This window comes from Callospermophilus lateralis, chromosome 7, assembly GCF_048772815.1.
Source record: "Callospermophilus lateralis isolate mCalLat2 chromosome 7, mCalLat2.hap1, whole genome shotgun sequence".
In the NCBI taxonomy this organism is placed as follows: domain Eukaryota; kingdom Metazoa; phylum Chordata; class Mammalia; order Rodentia; family Sciuridae; genus Callospermophilus; species Callospermophilus lateralis.
Window position 1 is genome coordinate 141100903 of NC_135311.1, and position 20227 is coordinate 141121129.

A 20227-nucleotide genomic window follows, 5' to 3' on the forward strand; every position below is an offset into this window, starting at 1 on the left:
AGGGGGAGAAGAAGGGAGAGAGGAAGAGAGGGAGGGGAGAGAGAGAGGAAGGAGGGAGAGAGAAAGGGGGAGGGAGAGAGAAAGGGGAAGGGGGAGAGGGGGGAGAGGGATGGGGAGAGAGAGGGAGAGAGGGGGAGAGGAGGGAGAGGGGGAGAAGAAGGGAGAGAGGAAGAGAGGGAGGGGAGAGAAAGAGGAAGGAGGGAGAGAGAGGGGAAGGGAGAGAGAGGGGGAGAAGAAGGGGGAGAGAGGGAGAGAGGAGGAGAGGGAGGGGATGGGGAGAGGGAGGGAGGGAGAGAGGGAGAGAGAAAGAGAGAGAGAGGGAGAGAGTGGAGAGAGGGAGGGAGAGAGAGGAAGAGAGAAAGGGGGAAAGAGGGAGAGAGGGAGGGGGAGAGGGGGAGAGGGGGAGAGCCCCGCATGGCCCCTACTGAAGATAAAGGACGGTGACCAGGCCTCGGTGACCCAGGGCTGGTAAGGATCCCTTCTGTGACTTCCTCTTCGCGTCTCCAGTTGCGGCTGACACTTGCTCATAGCTGTGGCCTGGTGCGGACAGCAGGGCGTCCCCCCTGTGGCTGGCTCGAGCTGGCCGCCTTGGTCTTGGGCTGGATGCCACTCCACCAGGAGCCCTTGGCTGGAAGATGCGTTTTGGGTGGTCCGTGGCTGACTTCCATGGGCTCCATGGGTACCTAAGTGGAGACGGAAATGCAGCTGAGTCCAGGGCCTTCCGATGGACGAGAACTTCAAGTTATGGGAAGGGCCAGTGGCTGCTCCAGGGAGGAGGCCCAGAGCGAGGCACCGTGAAGTGGAACGCGGTTCAGCCCGTGGTTTGGTGAACGTCCTTGGGACTTGGGGATTCCAGTGTGAAAGACAAGTTCCTGGGGTCTGGACCACAGCCTCTGTTTCAAGTTTGTAAACCTCACAAAAATAATGGCCTCGCCCAATCTGCTGGAGCAGGGTGGGCCCAGGGCCCTGGTCCTCACTGCCCAACAGGAAGCCTCTGGCCCGATGGCAGCCTCCACCTTTTGCCTCCGCAGACTTGGCCTCCTCCAAGGAGGGACCCAGAAGGACCCAGAGCCAGAGCCGAGTTGGCTCATGGTCAGAAGTCCTCTGGGAAACTCACAGGGTGATGGCTTGGGGACAGTGCAGGGCTGGGGTGGAGAGAGGCCCGTGGGCCTGGCCTGATGCAGACGCTGGCTCCGCAGCGAGGAGATGCTCAGCCGGGGCCTTCCCGGGTCTCTAGCCCCACTTCCCTGCCTGCCTGGTGGGCCTGGGAGGAGCAGGTACGCAGCAGCCTGGGACTGCAGGGCCACCAGGACCCAGACCCTTGGCGGCTGGAGGGCTGCATGACAGAGGGCCTGGGGCACCGAGGGGAGGGCCCAGGATGTGCCTGAGGGGCCAAGTTGGTGTGCACCAGGGTTGTGTGTGTAGCATGATTGTGTGTGTGCATGACACTGTGTGTGAAACTGTGTTGTGTGTGTGTGTATAAGACTGTGTTGTGTGTGTGACATGGTTGTGTGTGTGTGACAGGGTAGTGTGTGTGTGACAGTGTTGTGTAACATGGTTGTGTGTGTGCACATGACAGGGCTTGTGTGGTGAGCCTGCACGGGTGCTTGGTGTGGAGTTGTGTGCACACATGTGCCTGTGTGGTTTGGAAGGTGGTGTGTCCGGGTGTGTGCACGGCCGTCCCTTGGGGTGGGAGATGCCCACAGTCTGGTGTGACTTTTCAAGTGGCTCCCTGGACCATGCCTGGGGACCTGGGCCTTGCGGGCAGAGGGCTTCTGGGGGGAAGCCACCTTCTCGCCTCCCCAAGGTGGCCCCGGGCAGCCTGGCCCCGGCAGGATGAGAATCAGGGGACCTGGCTGAGGGGCTCCCCTTGGGCCCCACGTTCCGCAGAAGAGCACGCTCCTCAGATTTGCCAAATTGCTACAAATCAGCCTATAATCACCCCTGTTTGCTTCCCAATTATGGAGGAAGTGAATTTCACCTACTAAACAATTCATCAGCTTGTGTCCCCGGGAGGGATGTCGCGGCCTCGCACCGTGAGCTTCACAGGCAGACCCTGCCCGCGGGCGAAGGGCCAGGCATCACCTTGGGCCTGCAAGACCCGTCCCCAAGAGCTGGTCCACCCGCCACAGCCGGGGGTCAGGCCTCCCTGTCTGCAGGACCCTGGCTCCAGTCCCTCTGCTGTGCTGCCCTCCAAGTCAAGAGACGAACCCTAGGAATGCGCAGGACCACCCCAAAGACCGGGGGACACCAGAGTGTCCTGGTGAATCTCTGAGCTCCGGGCGGGCATCACCCCTGCTTTTCCTGGCCCGAGGCCCTGCGTGGTGTCCCCGCTGTCCGTCCAGGCACTGCTGTCCTGACCAGCGGGGGTGCAGGGGTCCTCTGCAGGTTGCCCCAGCCTGTTCCTGTCCCCTGCCTGCCCTGAAGAGCACCCCAGCCTGGGGACTTAAGTGACGGAAACCGACGTCTGCCTGCTCCTGAGGCCAGAAGTCTGAGGCGCTGGGTGGGTTCCCTCTGAGTCTGGAGGGAGAGCCCGGCCTCCGCGTCCGACGGCCTGTTTCTGTGCCCGTTTCCCTCTGTCACAGGGGACACCACTCGAAGTGTTGAGGGGTCCACTTGGCTCCATCATGACCGTCTGGACTTACCCACATCTGCCAGTGGCACCAGTTCCGAGATCCTTGTGAGAGGGACTTCAGCACTGAGTTGGGGGCACACAGGCAGTCGGGACGGAAGTCACCCCCCTCTGTGTGCTCTTGACCGAGCACCTCCATAAGACTCAGGAAGAGGTCAGAGGTGGACGCACGCTCCAGACCCAGCTTGGCCCCTGCGCCGTCTGCTAACTGGCCCCTGAGGGTTGCACCTTCCCACCCACCAGCCGCTTCGCCCCATCCGCCCTGGATTCAGGGGGCAGGATGGCCTTCCTGAAGTGTTTGCGAAGGACTGGTCCTTTGTCCAGCCCCGTCTGCTTGCGCCTTGGTAGCTACCTGTCGGTGGGCATGTGCCCGTCACTCACCTGCCCCCGAGGGTGTCGCAGGTGACTGACCATGTGTGTGGCCCACACAGCAGCACGTCCATGGCAGACAGCAGGGCCAGAGGGAGCTGCTCAAGGCCACAGCCCTGAGAGGGCAGGAGCTGGCCGTATGGTGTGGAGCCGAAAGACCCTGAGCACGTAGTGACCACCCGGCATGGCTCTGCTTGCTGGGCCCCAGGGCAAGTCCCTTACAGCTCACGGAGACTCAGTTTTCCCGTCCATGGAGGACACCTGCAGCCCACTGGAGAGTCCCTCTCTGTGGGGCTCGGCCTCGGGTCTGCTCTCCCACCTCCAGGTAGGTTCCCGCAGGCAGGGCATCTGCAGCTGCTCTCCGCCGGCCCGGCTGCATTCCCATGTCACTGTCCACACTGAGGTCACCCTGCGGCCTGGCTATGCTCTTCCTCCACCTTCAGAACCTCTGCACCCACAGCTCTGTGTTCCGCCCACCCCCTGGGGAAGGACCCAGCCCTGCAAGGTGGGCGCCAGCAGCCAGTAATCCCAGGCGGCTTCTGGAAGCTTCCTGAGGCCTATTCCTCCCCAAAGCCCACGCAAGTCCTGAATGAGGAGGCTGCCTCCATCCTCAGACCCGCTTGGCCTCCCAGCCTCTCTCCTGACGTTCCCACCTCCTCCAGTGGTAACGACAAACCCCAGCAGCCTTGTGCCAGGAGCTGCCGGGGCCTGGCACCTTCTCCCTGTCCTCAGAAGCCAGGACCCGAGCAACCAGAGCTTTCTGTCCTGCTTTCTCAGCGCTCTGGACGCTGAGCTAGGATCCGCTCCCAGGCTGGCCTGAGGGCTGCAGGGGGCAGCCAGAGACAGCACGTGGGTCAGCACCGGGGCTCCTCCCAGGCCTGTGTTTCACTGGAGATGCACCCAGGGGATTGTGCCCAAGCACATGGGACGGGCAGATGGCCTCCAACCTGGCCCTCCGCTGTCCTGCGCATGTCCCGCTAATGAGCAGAAGAGAAACATGTGGGGAGAACCCGGCACCAAGCCGCCAGCTCCCGTGAACTGACTCTCCCGATTCTATTTACTGTAAAAATCCCCTTTAAAAAATTAACAGTGGAAGGGAACTCGTCAAAAGGCCATTCCTGCGACGCTTCTCCAGACTGCCGCTCGGAGTGCTCGTGCATAATTAATTAGCGGCCCAGCACTCCTTGTCCCTAATAAAAGTTAAAAACCCGTTTTGCCGTGTTCTGTGTTTCTGCTCAGCATCGCTGTCAGGCAGGTGTCAGGGGAGACAGGTATCTGCATATGGTGCCAAGTTGGAGTTCCCATAGCAACAGGCTTCCTCCTTCCTCCCGTTGACCCCAGACGGGCTCCGTCCTCACTTTCAGGTTCCACCCAAAATGCCTGCACCTGCAGCGACTGCCACCTCCGTGCATGATTGCATCTGCAGACGGGCACGGCAGTCGGGCACGGCAGACGGCCAGCCGGCCAGCAGCGAGAGCAGCAACCACAATACTGAGAGGGCTTCCTGGTTACAGCCTTGGACTAAGCAAAGAGGGAGGAGGAGGAAGAAAAGGAAGAGCAGAGGAGATGGGGGTGGGGTGGGGGAGAAGCAGCTCCTGCCACCTTCCTGCCAGGGAGACAGCCTGTGTTTCCAGGGCCCCAGCTCCTGGGCTCCCAGGACACTGGCCCCCAGGAGGACAAGGTGCGAAGCTGTCAGGAGCTGTTTTCCTGAGAGAAGCGTCTTGCACCGTCCTGGGAAGGTGGAAATGGAGTCTGCGGCTGGAGGCACGAGGCCCAGACCTGGCGCGTGGGGTGCTCCAGGGACAGGCCCACGATGGGTGTCTGGGGGCGCTAGTTTCTGAGCTCGGTCCCCCGGGAGCCTGGCAGAGGCCTGGTGGCTGAGCTCGGCAGACGGTCCTGAGGACAGAGCTGGGAGCCTAGACAAGGAGGAGTGGGCTGCTGTTGGCCAGGCCCCGCCCAGGGAGACACCAGAGGGGGGCGAAGACAGAGAACATGGAGGACTCCTCTCTGGCCCTGGGGAAAGGGGTGGAAATAAATGCATTTTAGAAATGCCACTTTTTTTAACTGCACCCCATGGAGAGGATGTGGGGAGAAAGGAACGATTGTACACCGTGGGAGGGACGGTAAGTTAGTGCCACCACTGGGCAAATCAGTCTGGAGGCCCCTCCCCAGACGAGGCTCGGAACATGGTGACCCAGCTCTCCCACCCCTAGGTATGTACCCTGAAGAATCAAGGTCATCTTACTACAGTGACACGTGCAAACCCATGTTTATGGCAGCACAGTTCACAGCAGCCAAGCTGCGGAACCAGCCTAGGTGCTCACCAACCCATGAGTGGACCAAGAAAATGTGGTAGAAACTCAGAAGGGAGTTTTGTCAGCCATAAAGAAGAATGAAATCGTCATTTGCAGGAAAATGGATGAAACAAGAGACCGTCACGTTAAGTGAAATAATCCAAACTCGGAAGGTCAGGGGTCACATGTATTCTGTAACATGGGGAGAGAAGAAAGGAAACAAAGATTGGGGGAATCTCAGGCAAATCAAAGGAGCTCAGGGGAGGAGGGGACCTGTGGATGGGGAGGTGGGGTGAGGGAGTGCTGGGGAGTGATAGGGCCTAATTGCATTGTTACAGCCTGTGTGTGTGTGTGAATATGGAAGAACAGGTCCCACCGTTGTGTTCAACTGCGATGCACAATAAAAAATATGGAGAGGAAATAAATCGCACCTCACACCCCCGCCCGCTCACACGGGGAAACCGTTAAGCAAAGCTGCGCGCAGATGTATAGCTAGTAAAATTCTGCACGGGAGACATTAAGGGGAATGTCCTCTCACCAGCTCATTCTGCCGTTTACAAAAGCACTTCCACACACTGTGCCTTCCAGACCGTCCAGCAACCTGGAGGACCAAGGGAGGGCCCAAGGAGAGGACCACACCCCCATTTTCCACCCGCGGAACTGGGGCTGAGAGAGGCCCACAGGCGGTGACTCTGAGCTACCTCGAGGGGAAACTCGGGGTTACTTCAAAACTGAGACCCCTGGGAAGTCACAGGGCTGGGGACCCCTCAGGGCTCCGGCTCCCACCCCGCTCGGCTGGGAGCTGGCTGCATGGGCCTGCAGACGCCCCTCAACTTGCATCTCCTTGTGGGTTAAGTGGGCACAAAACTGGGGTCTCCCTCGTGGACGTGCAGGCCAGTTGGAGGGCCAGCGACAGGGCAGGGCTGCAGTGGCCTTGCTCTCACCCCCCGACCCCGTGCCCCACCCCCACCCCCCACTCCCCACCCCCGTTCTCACTTGTCACCTCTCGAGGGACATCTGGAATGTGCTGGGAAGGCAGCATCCTGGAATAAGGAGGGTCTGCTCCTGTCCCTCCTGAAACACAGGCTCCCAGGAGCTTTACTGGGCAGGTCACGGGGCGCCCAGGCTCTGCTGCCCAGCTGCTGCCGCCCTGAGCCGTGCCCCTGTTTCATCTGTTCCCTGTTGGGGCTGCATGAGGGTATCAGAGGCCACCCTGGGACCACAGGGGCACAGTGCCCTGCTTCCCATGGCCCTGGGGGTGGCGTGCAGAGGGGGCTTGCCTGAGCTGGCACAGAGTTAGACGGCGAGCCAGTGTGTGAGCAGGCCTGAGCTGGCCCAGGGTCTCCGCAGGAGCTCTGGGACCTGAGCCCACCTGCTGTCTGTGGCTGGCTGCGTTCTTTAGACAATGGTGCACCCGAAATGTGGGCAGTTCCTTCCCTGAAGACATTCTCAACCAATTTCCACTGTCCTCCCACGCCCACAGCCCACCATGCCCACACTCTGCCCACCCCACACTCTGCCCACACTCCCATGCCCACTGCCCTCCCACACTCACTGTCCTCCCACGCTCCCACACCTCTCTCAAATCTAACAAGAGCTATGTGTCCACTTCCTGTGATGGTCAGCTTGGTGTCAACTTGGCTAGACTGTGCTACCAGTGATTGACCCGGGTACGCATGGCAGTGCTGCAGGGGAGGCAGGCGTAGACGCTGCTGGCATCCACAGGCAACTGAGTCTCCGTGAAGGAGCTACCTTCATGATCCAGGTGGGCCTGAACCAATCAGGTGAAAGGCAGAAGAAGCTCTGCCATGGATTGGAGTCCCTGCTCCTGCCCGAGTCTCCAGGCTGTTCCTCATGACATGCACCCTGCCAATTCCCCAGTGGCCTGCCCCGTGGTCGCACAAGCCGGTTCCTTGCAGTAAATCTGTTAACGGCTGTCTGTCTGCATGCTCCGTCTCTACCCACCTGTGTCCCTGTCTGCTCTGTCATCTCCACATTCTACACGGGGACAGAGGTCTGTCTCCGCTACCTCTCCACACAGGTGTGCACATGGTTGTAGAGGTGGGGCTCCCTGTGGCTGCCCGACATCTCGCAGGGGGGAGGACAAATGCCAGGCGATGAACAAGGACGCGGAGTCCGGAGTGCAGACGTGACACTGTCCACAGCCGGGCCCACCCGCCCACCAGGGCTGCCTGGGAGCCACGGACCAGAGCCGGAGAGCCGTCCATGCCTCTCCCTGCCTCTGCACGGTGTGGGCCTGGGCGAAGTGTGGGCGTGGGAGGACAGTGGGCGTGGGAGGACAGTGGGCGTGGGCAGAGTGTGGGGTGGGAGGACAGTGGGCGTGGGAGGGCAGTGGGTGTGGAAGGGCAGTGGGTGTGGGAGGGCAGTGGGTGTGGAAGGGCAGTGGGTGTGGGCAGAGTGTGGGGTGGGTGGGGTGTGGGAAGGTTGGGGTGTGGGGTGGGAGGACAGTGGGCGTGGGCAGAGTGTGGGGTGGGAGGGCAGTGGGCGTGGGAGGGCAGTGGGCGTGGGAGGGCAGTGGGCGTGGGAGGACAGTGGGCGTGGGAGGGCAGTGGGTGTGGGCAGAGTGTGGGGTGGGCGGGGTGTGGGAAGGTTGGGGTGTGGGGTGGGAGGGCAGTGGGCGTGGGAGGGCAGTGGGTGTGGGCAGAGTGTGGGGTGGGCGGGGTGTGGGAAGGTTGGGGTGTGGGGTGGGAGGGCAGTGGGCGTGGGAGGGCAGTGGGTGTGGGCAGAGTGTGGGGTGGGCGGGGTGTGGGAAGGTTGGGGTGTGGGGTGGAGGACAGTGGGTGTGGATGGGGTGTGGGGTGGGCAGGGTGTGGGGTGGGCGGGGTGTGAGCGTGGGAGGACAGTGGGTGTAGGAGGGCAGTGGGCATGGGAGGGCAGTGAGTGTGGGCAGAGTGTGGGTGGGAGGAGTGTGGGGTGTGGGCAGGGTGTGGTCATGGTGGGGTGTGGGCATGAGAGGGCAGTGAGCGTGGGTGTGGCTGCTGACGTGGAGATGGGGTCGCAGTGTGGGAGGGGACACAGGAGCAGATGTGAATGGCCTTGTGGTCCTGCTCTGGTCCATGTCCCACTGGAGACCCTTCAAGAGTTTGGAGGCCCTCGATCCTCCCAACTCAGACCCTGGACACTCTAGTGCCTCTTCTCTGGCTGAGTAGGCACTTGGGTCCTGGATAAAACTCTTGGACATCTAGGAGTCTGCAGGTGGACAGGACACACCCAGGCCACCGTGCACTTGGAGTGCGGGACTGCCTTGGATTTCCTGTTGCTGACCCGGGGGCCCCTGAAGCAGCCCCAAGCCTTCTTGCAGATGGCCACTGCGGGTCCTCAGGATGAGTCTGACTGACCTGCGTCGCACGGTGGTGTGGGAGGGAATGTTTACAAATCCGCATGAATCGGGGCACAAGGCTTCCTGAGGGCTGCCAGCCTCTGTGAAACCCGGAGCACAGTGTCCTCCTACCATATCTTACATCTGAAAAGACTTGTTAAGGCCACGTTTCCTGGTCACAGTCAGCCAGGAAAGAACAAAAATGTGCCGTCCTTGTCTGCACTTTAATCTCTGGGTGCATTGCGCTGCAAGCACGTGACAAGGGGACAGCAGGGAGTGTGTACAGACAGGGGGGCAAGGGGAGAGTCGTGGGGTGGCGAAGGCTGCCTGATCAGCACCCCAGGATCACAGCCACAGCCCTGCACCCCGGCTCTTCCTCTGCACCCCTGTGTGCAGGGGGCGGGGGCTAGGAGGCAGTGTCTGTCCCCTCACACGTGGGCCTGGGCATGACTATCCCTTCCTGCTGGACTCCCAGGGACTCATGCTGCCTAATGTGCCTGGCTCGATGAGCTGCGAAGTCCCACTGCCATTGCCTGACTCTGCCAGTTGGTTCACCAGGAAGCGAACACGCAGCAGCCTGCTTCTGAGGGCATCTCCAAAGGGCTGGAGGGAGGCTTCTCTATTGATTAAAAAAAACTAAGATTGGAAATCAGAGCGTCTGTCAAGGAGAGTGAGCATGGAAAGTGTGATGGTCACCTGCCTGCCTCTGTGCGTGACGTCACTGGGGGGAAATCCTGCTCGCCCCTGGCCAGCAGCCCTTGAGGGTGACATTGGCCCTGGAAGGAAGCAGCATGAATCTACTTTGTGACGCTCGCTCACTCGCCGTCTGATTCAACCTCAACTGCATCCCGTAGGAGACGATGGGGATGTGGAGGCACCTGGGGTGGCCCCAGCAGCTGCACCCGGGTGGCCTCCATCGGCCCACTAGAACCTTGGGAGGCCACCTTCACTTGCTCCCTCTTTCACAGGAGGAGCAGAGCCTGGAGTTGACCAGCCTGACCAGGACACCGCGGACCAGGCTTCCAGGCACCGAGGAAGCAGACCCTGTGTCAAGCAGAACAAGGCTGCTCCAGAGTGATCCTGCAAGGACAGCTTCGATTCGGGAGCTGAGAGCGCAGGACAGCTCTGGCCGAGGAACAGCGAGCAAGGGTGTCCGGGGCACCTGGGTGACCCCCAGCCCTTTGCTGGGAGTGAATTTGAAAATGGAAACCAGGAGAGAAAGCCATCTGCCAGTTCACCACGGTGGACCCCACAGAGGACACATCGTCTAGCAGGTCCAGCTCCTAGGAAGACCAGGCTCTGGGTCATTTCTAACAGAAGAGAGGACAAGCCAAGACGGCTCCTCACGCCAGCTCCGAGAGGTGACGGACTTCCACTTGGTGAAACTGTGCAAGGGCGTCCACCGGGCTGCGTGTCCAGGTCTCCCTCATCCCCACATCAGCCCAGTGGGGCCGGATCGTGTTCCTCCTTCTCCGATGAGGAAACCGAGGTTCAGAGACACCGCCCAGCTTTCCTCCCACGCCCACTTTCCACCCCGACTTCCGAGTCTCCAAGGTCAAATCCCACCAGTTGTGCCCATGTCAAAGCCACCTCAGTTGAGGCAGAGAGCTGGAGTTGGCTTCCCCCGGGGCAAGCCCTGCGACTTGGAATGGTGGCCGGTGGCTGTTCTGAGTAGGTCCCATCAGCAGGCTCAGGCTCCAGGAAGAAGCCAGCTCGGGGGACACCCCGGAGTGTCGGGAGTCGGAGCCTAAGCTGTGGCAAGTGCATATTATGGTGGTTGGTGAGCTTCAGCTCCCCCAGGCAGCTGACAGACAGATGGGGGCGGCTCTGTTCCCTCATCTGGCGCAAAAGCAATAGGAAGAGAAGCCTCCCCGGCCGTGAATCAACAGCGCTCAGGGCTAACTGGGCTGGCGCCCTCGGCAGCGGGCAGGCACCGGAGCCTCTCAGAGGCAGGAACAGGACCAAGAGCCAGAGCCGCCGCAGGGTGAAGTCTGCATCAGCCTCCAGAGCCTCACTGCGTCCCTGTGCTGTCACTACCGTCCTTGTTACAGATGAAGCCCAGAGAGGCTTAGTCACTTACCCTGGCTCCCAGAGCCCAGCAACCAGGAAACCACACAGGGCTTGACGCTTGACCACCCGGCTCCAGGCAAATCCCTCAGCCCACGGGCTAGTGAAAGGCAGGATTCCAGAGGTCTCTGGTGCTCTTGCTCAACTGAGTGGGAACAAGAGAGGCCAGAGCTGGTGCACCCACCCGGCCCCCGTGACTGGAGAGCCGGAGCTGCCGGCTGCAGCTGACAGAGGAAGGCAGCTGCACAGAGAGCGCTGAGAGCTTGGTTTGCTCTCTTGGTTACGATTCTGCCTTGAGCTGAATCCATCCCAAGATTTTCAACTGCATGAGCCAATAAATTCCTATTTTTTGCTTAAGACAGTTTGTGTCAAGTTTTGTCACTTTCAATAGAAGGAATCATAACTGATTCAGGATTCTCTCATTTTTCACAACTTACACAGAACATGAAATCTAAAGATAAAGTTGGCATTTAAAAGAAATCAAGATAGAAGCTGAAGACAAAACACAACACAAACCCCAAAGCAAAGCCAGGTATGGCCTCTGCAGGCTCCCTTTACAGCGGTGGAGGCAGCTGCACTACCCCACCTGCAGCCTGGGAGCAGGGCTATGCCTTTGCCTCTGGTGTCAGCTTTGGCCACACCCACTCGCAGCCTGGGGAGGAGGGCTGTCACTCCACCTGTTCCCTTCCCCATGAACAAACCTGTGATTTCCTGTGTGATTGCACAATTGGGTGTCAGGAAAATTTACTTTGACACATTTTAGAACTTCAGTCTTGGAAGTCAGCAGGAGTCTGAAACAAGAAAAGAGGTGGAATGAATGGGAAATAGGCAGCAAAAGATAAGCGTCAAGCTGTGCTTTTTATAGACCGGGCTCTGGGCTCCAAGGCCAGCCTCCACAACAGCAGGTGAGAGAAACGAGGTGATGACAGCAAGGGAGCCCCCCTGCAGGGACCACTGAGCCCCCTGGGGCTCCTCCCCCAATGATCATGGCTTCCTTGTGTCCCGGACAGCACGGTGCTTCCTCCAGAGTGATCCATCCACAGCTGACGAGCAGGTTCAGAGCTTCCCCCGAGTATCAACGTGGCTGGGGTGACGGTCACATTGGCATACTTGCTCTCCTTTTGCAGCTACTAAATCACATTTGTATTAATTCATTGATGTAAATTAGAGGTGGTTCCCTCCAACCAGGGTCGATTTCATGGCAAAAAAAAAAAAAAAGTCGAAAACTCCTTATGCTAATGTCACTTCAGCTCAGCTAGTCAGACGTGACGTTAGTGCCCTGGACACACCGAGCGGTGGTGATTGGACCCCTCTGATGACGCTGAGGATTTTGGCAGAGTTTGGAGGAAGAAGAAGCAGAGAGAAGTGGGGGTGTGGGGCAGCAGACCCCACTCTGCAGGCAGGTTCTCAGCTTGCCGGGGGCCACACTCTGTCCTCCTGTGGGTTTGCCACACGGTCCCTGTGACCGGTGGGAGCAGAGGCAGCCACAGCACCACAGATGGAAAGTTGTGACGTGACTGTCACCTCGGGCCAGGTGGCGTTCAGGGCACTGCGCGACTGGTATCAGTGTGAGTCCCGACCTCAGACTTTTCCTCCTCCCTGTGGCGGGAACAGGAAGACGGTCCACCTGGCCCAAACCCCTCGACTGAGCCGGGGTCCAGCCTGGGTCGCCTCCTCAGGTCCCTGGGCTGGGCCTCTCGGTTGGAGCCAAGGGCTGAGTTTCGAGGCCTTGGCTGAGCAGCCGCCTTCACGCATTGGGCAAGTCACATGACCCTGAGTGCCAGAGACCTCGTCTGTTAGAGGTGACAAAGCCCACTCATGAGGCTGTTGAGAGCCTCACGGCCTGATGTGTCTGGAAGGGTGCCGCTGGGTGACCCGGCCAGCAGAAACGAGTACGGACCACAGAGGAACGTGAGGCCATCACTCCATGACCAGCCGGCGAGCGGGCAGAGAGGAAGGGATCCACACCTGCAGTTAGGTCCCTGCTTGTTTGGCTTGAGAGAATCAACATCCTGGGTGTCTGAGTGATGGGCAGACCACGGATGGACGGATGGACGGGTGGACGGATGGATGCATGGAAGGAGAGATAGAAACAGGTGCACAGGTGTAAAGATCAGGTGGGTGGGGGATAGACAGGTACGGCCAGGCAGCATGGCTGACCACCCGGGCACAGGCGTCTGAATCTTTACCTTGAAACTGTCCACTGAGTGGTGACCTCTACGAACACCAGTTTTCCGTTGCTTGAGCCCAACCTTGTGTGACAATCGCCACACTGCTGGGTGTGGGGCTGGACGCTGGGCTGGGTGCTGGACAAGACCCAGTCCCTGCCCTCCTGTGGCTCAGAGCTTCCTGAGGGGACAAACCCAGCTGGACGTTCCAATGGGAAACACAGGCTTACGCAGAAGCACGGCATGATCCTGTCCCTAAATGTGACACACACCCGGGGAATGTGGAGCCTGTGGGCTTGTGGCACAGAGCAGTGTGACACGTGGTCCACACCCACAGCTCTACTCGGCCACCCCATGGCTCTGCGTACCCTCTTGCTCTCCTCAGGTGAGGACTGGGTGCCGGGGGCTGGTCTCCCCCCGGGGCTGCTTCCCTTTCCGGAGCTCCATCCTCTCCCAAGCTCAAGGTCATGGACAGAATTCGGCTCCTTGCAGTGAGTGCCGCAGCTCCTGCTGACAGCTGGGGTCCCAACTCCGGATGCCAGGCAGCGGCTGAGAATCTCCAGGCCATCCCTAGACTTTGCCTGTCATGACCACCCCCACCCCCATGCCAGGGAAGCCGCTGGGTGGACGGAGGCTTGAAGTGAACTGTGTCTTCTTAAAGGGGCAGCCCTCAGGGGCCCTTCATGGAATTGGACATGATGAAGTGTCGGGAGGATGGGTCGGCATGAACTTGTAGCTCAGCACTCCGTCCCCACGGCAGGTCCTCACCTGCTGACTCCAGCCAAGGACAGCCCAACAGGGCCCTGCTCAGACAGATGGGCAAGGTCGGCCCCCGAGCTTCACACCTTCTACAAGAGTCAAAAACAGCTTCTGCTTCAGGGACCGGACCACGAGCCAACGGCCCCTCCCTATCACAGGACGCACTGCCTGCCCTGCAGCTGGGCTGCTGAGTCCCAGGGCAGCCTGGACGGCCAGCTCAGGACCTTTGCTTCTCCCTGGGCATCCTGGCCGTCCATGGGGTCAGTGCCCATCCTGATCAGCCCACACAGCTCGGGTTCAGGGGGAATCGGCAGTTGAGAAGGAAAGACCAGCTGCCCCCATGCAGGCCCCCTGACCGTCAGCTTGCAGGGAGGGCGCCCCGTTTGTGGGGGGAGGCTGGCCAGGGGATTAATGGCGTCCCCTTCTCTCCCTTCATTAAGATGACACCTCTCTTTTATGTTGAGGGAATAAGAACTGTCTGGAGGTTTCACATCCTGACACCTCGAAATTTTTCTCTGTTAAGAATTTGAAAAATATGCAAATGTTCTGCCTAGAACCAGACACACCTTTTTTTCAAATGGGCTGGTTCTGATGAAGACGGATTGGGCTCCAGAGTAGCTGGCCTCCCCGCGCTCCATCACACTCCACCTAAATGAGATCCTGCCGTATTTTGTGCTGAGGGAGGTGTGGGTGGGAGAGGCGGATCTCAACAAATTACCTTGACACAGCGCCTTCCCAGCGTGAGCGCCTCCGAGGAGCGCACCTCAGCCCAGGTGAGCTGCGGGTGCCTCCTTTCAGATGCCCTGTCTCCACTGTGTGAATGAAGGCAGGCCGTCCACTCTACGAGGGGGCTCCTGGGGGCGCCCATGGCCAGAGCGCGTATACACTCTGGTGCATGTGGGAAGCATGCACACGTGTAACACGCACACATGCACAGTCCAGGCCACCAGCACAGGGCCCGAGACTCACGGGCACAACTGGCGGCCACCTAGAAGCCCCCGAAACTCAGCTTTGTAGGAGGAGAACTGGTTATTATCCAGCAAACTTCCTCCCTCCCCACTCCCCCTCTCTCCTCCCTCTTGCTCTCCCTTCTTCTCTTCTTTCTACCCATTTCCTCCTTCCTTTTCTCCCTCTTATCTGTCTGTACAGCCAGGATAAGCAAGGTCATGATGCTGTAACGAGTAGCCCCCAGTCTCATGGCTTAAGGGTAACAAACATCACTGCTCATTCACAGTGGCCTGAGACAACTGCACTCCTCAAGGTCGAAGCTGACAAGAGTCCTCTCCACACAGGCCATGGTCTCATTGAGACAGGAGAAAGGGGAGGTGGCAGATCACGTGCTGGTGTTCTTCTGTAGTTCGCTCACGTTTCTGCCACACTGCCCAGGCCACAGCAGGTCCTGAGGCCACTCCTAACTCGGATGGACGGAGGAATGGTGGTCCTGCCCGACACCCAGAAAGGGCAACAGAAACACTTGGCATCCACCCAGACAACACTCAGCTCCCGTGTCAGAGCTGCCACCGCAGGTAGCCTGGAGTGGGTGGCTCCACCCTGGAAATGTATTGTTTCACAGCCCTGGGGACCAGAAGCCCTGTGCACAGGTGAGCAAATCTGCCCACTCCTCTCCCCGATCCTGGTGTTGGCTGCAGTCCCGGGAGCTTGGAGACGTCTCACCCCAGCTCTGCCCTGGTCTTCACTTGGCCTCCTGAGGGCATGCTCCCTGTCCCTGTGCTCTGTGTCCCTGTCCCCTTGGCATAAGGACACAAGCGTGATTGGACAAGGGACCCCATGACTGCGACTTGGCCAAGGCACCTCCATGAAGACTTTACCTCCCAACAAAGTCGCGCTCATGAGTTCAGGGACTAGGACTCGCACCTGACTCAACCCACACACCTCCCAAGCCCCTCCCCAGGGTGGGTGCCCACGCCGGCTCTCAGGGCCAGAGAAGATGGCAGTCGATCCTGCCCCGAGGCACTCTGAGAATGTGTGTGCTTGAAGAAACGAGAAGAGAACCTTACAGCCTCCCAGGCCCTGATCCGCCATGACCCCTCCTCTGATCTTGACCAGCGGGGGTGGACAGCAGGGTCTCTGCAGGGGCTGCGCCCTCGGAGTTGGAGGTACCGTCTGTGCCAAGGGCACTGTGGGACCTGTTCCTGTCCCCTCCAGCTTCCCAGGGTGGAATCCTATCCCCAGGGTGAGGGGACGAGGGGGCAGGACTTTGGAAAGGGGACTGGGAGATGAGGGCCACCCTCATGAATGTCATTGGCACCTCATAAGAAGGGGTCCCAGGACATCCTCAGCCCTTCCCCTGCACGAGGACGCAGAGGGAAGGTGGCCACCTGTGAGCCAGGAAGGTGAACTCTAACAGACGTGGTCCAGCCTCCAGGACCGTGAGAGAGAAGGCACCGCCGTGGCCACGCCGCAGGGCCGTGGTGTGTCCCTGGCAGCAGGACAGGCCTGGGCGCAGCTTAGAGCTGGGAAGGGAGCACGCCAAGGCTCCCCTGTGCTGTGGGGCTCCAGGAACAAACGCACCCTCTGGTACCAGTGAGTGAGTGTGAGCGTGTGGGGAAGAGGTCCCAAAGGACAGGTCCCTGCCCGGGGACACCAGTGACATGCTCACACTGTCCCATAGACAGGCAGCAAAGCCAAACAGGAAATGGCACGTGTTCTAAAGTTGAAAAAGTTTAAAAAATGTGAAATTATTATGGCGATATAATTCATGGAATCCAGCACACACCAAATGCTGTCGTTCAAGTGTGTCCTTGTCAAAGAGTCACCGAGGGCTCAGTTCTCTGTTCACACTGTCTTCAGAGCCAGGCACGTTTCAATCAAAAGTAGTCGTCATGCCCAAGAGTCACGAGGGGCAGTGGCTGCTGCACTGGAGGGCGGACGGGGACCTCGGGGATGTGGCTCCAGGTGTGGCAAAGCCTTCCTGGGGTGCTCAGAGAGCGGCTATTGAGGGGGGCTGTCTCAGGTGGCCGTTCCTCTTACGCCCCTGGATGAGTGTCTGCCGTAGGAGCTGCTCTGGGCCAGGCAGGGTTCCAGGGGCAGGGCCTCCGAGGACCAGGCAGGCAGCAGGGGGTCTCCCTGCAGCACCTTCCTGCGTCAGGGTCCTGCAGATGCAGGTGCCGTGAGGTGCTGCAGCCCGGTGCCGGCTCTGGAGGGCAGGAGCAGGCCCCCCCTCCTGGCCTGTGGCCCTGTGAGACATTAACAGGCGATCGGCCGCACCCTCACTCAACCCTGTGTTTCCTGGTGTGAGCTGGAATGGAGGCGCTTGTCACCCGCCTGTTAGTACATAAGAGAGCAGATGCCAGTGGAAGGACGGCTAGCCAGCCAGAACCGCGCTGACCGCCAAGGCCCTGCCAGCCGCCTCCACCTCACTGACAGCCGTGGGCAGAGCGCAGGGTCGGGCTCCAGAGCCGTCAGTAGAACGGGGTTAGGAGACAGGTCCTGGGGATCTCTCCACTGTCGAGCCCCAGTCTCCTTATCCAGGAACTACGGATAAACAAGACTGACCCTGGGTCCTTGAGAGAGTGGACAGAGGGCCCATCATGGGCTGCCGTGAGCAGGGACAGTACAGGGACAGGCACCTCCCCCCAGGGCTTCCTGGCTGTGCAACCTGAGAAGTCTCACAGGGCCCCAGGCTAGGGTTAAACCTCAGTCACTGGTGAACGCAGGGCCTGTGTTGGTCTTCTCCCCACCCCACCCCTGGCCCGGGAATTGAACCAGGGCACCCTCCCTCAGAGCCATATCCACAGGCAGAGTCTTGCTAAGTTGATGAGGCTCTGCTGGACTTTGCGATCCTCCTGCCTCAGCCTCCGCAGCTCTGGGATTACAGGCTTGCACCACTGTCTTTAGTGGAACTGAAAATGACGAAGTCAGTTCTCTTTCCTTACCCTAAACGAGCTTCCGGGGGGCGGGGGGTGGCGGGGATTGTCACCTTGCTACCTTGCTGTTGTTCCAACCCTCGGTGTCTTCCGACTTGCAGGGGGCCGTGTGGGGGCCATGGAGGAGCAGATGAGCCTTGGGAGTGAGCCAGGAGGGGAGGAAGGCTCCTGTGCAGAGGTGCCCTGCCTGGGTCCTGCCCCCAGCGGATGTGCTGGTGCGTGGGCACCGTGCGGGAGAAGCGAGGCTGGCTTGCCGACGGAGGACGAGCCTCCTCACCACCCGCCCCTGCACTCTGCTCTCACTGCATCCCCAGGGCGCCCGTGGGGGGTGAGGATCCCAGGGAAGAAAGGACTCAGCACGCTACCCCCCACCCCCGCCCTCCCCGCCAGGGCTGGCAGCTGGGTCTGAGCTCCAGTCAGCCGACTGCAGCGCCTCCCGCTACTCAGAGCCAGGGTCCCCTTGAGACTCGGCAGATGGTGAAGGAAGCGCTCGCGGAGGCCAGCTTCAACCTCACGAAAAGGGAGCAGAGCTGCTGGCGACGCCCCGCCCCAGCGTATTGCCAAGCAAATAAAACAATGGAAAATGAGGGGAGGACATGGCAGATCCAGGACCCCACACACTAATCCGGGGGGCTTCCGAACAATCATGCAGCCATTCTTTATTGCTTGTTTTCCTCCTAATAGGGTCTAAAAAGAAAAAAAGATGATTAGACACAGTTGGAGCTATATATTTAGACTCATAAAATGTTTGATAGCAGCTCTGGAGTTTTTACTGGCAGAGTTATTTAAATTGGCTGGGATTGGAACATTGTCAAAAAGACTGAAGTCTGATGGCTGCAAACAGAGGGTCTTGGTGATCCAGAGACTCAGCATTGCGGGCCCAGCTCTGGGACTTGCAGAAGTTCCTGCTTCTAATTAACTTCTCTGCTAACGATTAAAATAAGAAAGTGTGGGCATCTGAGAAAGCAGAGCCCAGCAGGGGCCCTTGGAAACAGAAGGCAGCCCCAAGCCGACAGCCACCCCCAACCACAGGGTCTTCAGCCACAGCCACGACCAGGCCCCGCATCAGCCAGCAAGCACACCACCAGCAGCAGCAAGGACACTGACCGCCTGCAGGCCACAGTGACGTCAACAGCCACTGGACGTCACCGACAGCCTCCACAGCCACAGTGACGTCAACAGCCACTGGACGTCACCGACAGCCTCCACAGCCACAGTGACGTCAACAGCCACTGGACGTCACTGACAGCCTCCATAGCCACAGTGACGTCAACAGACACTGTGACGCCACCGACAGCCTCCACAGCCACAGTGACGTCAACAGACACTGGACGTCACCGACAGCCTCCACAGCCACAGTGACGTCAACAGACACTGGACGTCACTGACAGCCTCCACAGCCACAGTGACGTCAACAGCCACGATGACATCAGCACAGCCACCGTCACAGTGACATCATCAAGCCCCACCTCGGCCCGACCAGTGGCACCATCCACAACCACCACAGTGACATCCTGAACAACCCCATGTCCACCAACGTCCATGACATGTCAGGAGCACAGTGCAGCCAGCTCCTCATGCAGTGACATCGTCAATCCACCCACCTCCTGCAAAGGGGCCAGCACAGCTGTCTCAGGGACGCCACCGTGACAACGGTGACATCCCCACAGTGACGACCTCTTTATGGCAGTGAGGATCCGGCTCTGAGGATGGCCGTGGGGCCGCGGGGGCCGTGCCTGTGAGGAGCTCCGCCTGCCCCGGCTCCTGCAGGACGCCCTCCAGCTGTCCAGGCTGGACACCAAACCCAGCACTAGGAAAGCCAGTCCCGTGTCCTCCCCTCGGTGCCACCAGGCGGTGGCCCTGAGCAGGTGCGTGCAGCGCTTCCAGGGCCTGAACGTGGAAGCACATGAAGGTGTTTGCAGGTGCACAGCTGGGCCCCCATGGGCCATCTGTGGTGACCAGCATGGGCTCTGAAGTGGTCCCCATCTTCCCACATGGACAGCAGCTCAAGCCCCCAGAATGCAACATGGCTCCCAGAACTTTCTGCAGTGCTCTGCATCTGAGCTTCGTCTGCAGGAGGAGGTCAGGAGCCATGTGGCTCTCAGCTCTCACTCCCAGGAAACAGAGAGAGGGGGCTGACCCACACAGGTCCTGACCGTGGGGACGAGGCGGGTGTCCAGCTGCTGTGGGAATCACACGGCCCCCATCGCCCCGAGTTCACATCTCCAGGAAGTCATGCCCACCATCTCCACGGCTCTGCAAGATCTTCTCACCTGCCCAGCAGGTGTCAGACGATGTCATCTGCCTTAAATAATCAGTGGCTCAGGGGCAGAGTGCCTGCCTGGCACGCATGGGCCCTGGGTTCTGCGCCCTGGGTCCCCCCACACACTCACACTGTCACCCTGGGTTTTCCCGAGGGCTGCCTCGTGACCTGGTTTTTCAACAAAGCCCAGAGGACATGGGGGCTGCAATTGTTCAGCCTCTGCGTGTCCAGGCCAGTGCTCCTCTGCCGCTGAGCCTCCTGTCCAGGGGTGAACTGGGCAGCAGGGGAGCTGCTGTGGGGCCTTCCCTGGCTGCAGAGACCCTCCTGCTTCCTCTGCCCCCGTCCTGTCAGGAGAAGACACCTCCACACTCGGCAGCCGGCCTCGGCACCCCTCATGGTGCCCACACTGGGATTCCATGTGCAAAGAGAAGGACAAGGCTCAGGGGCC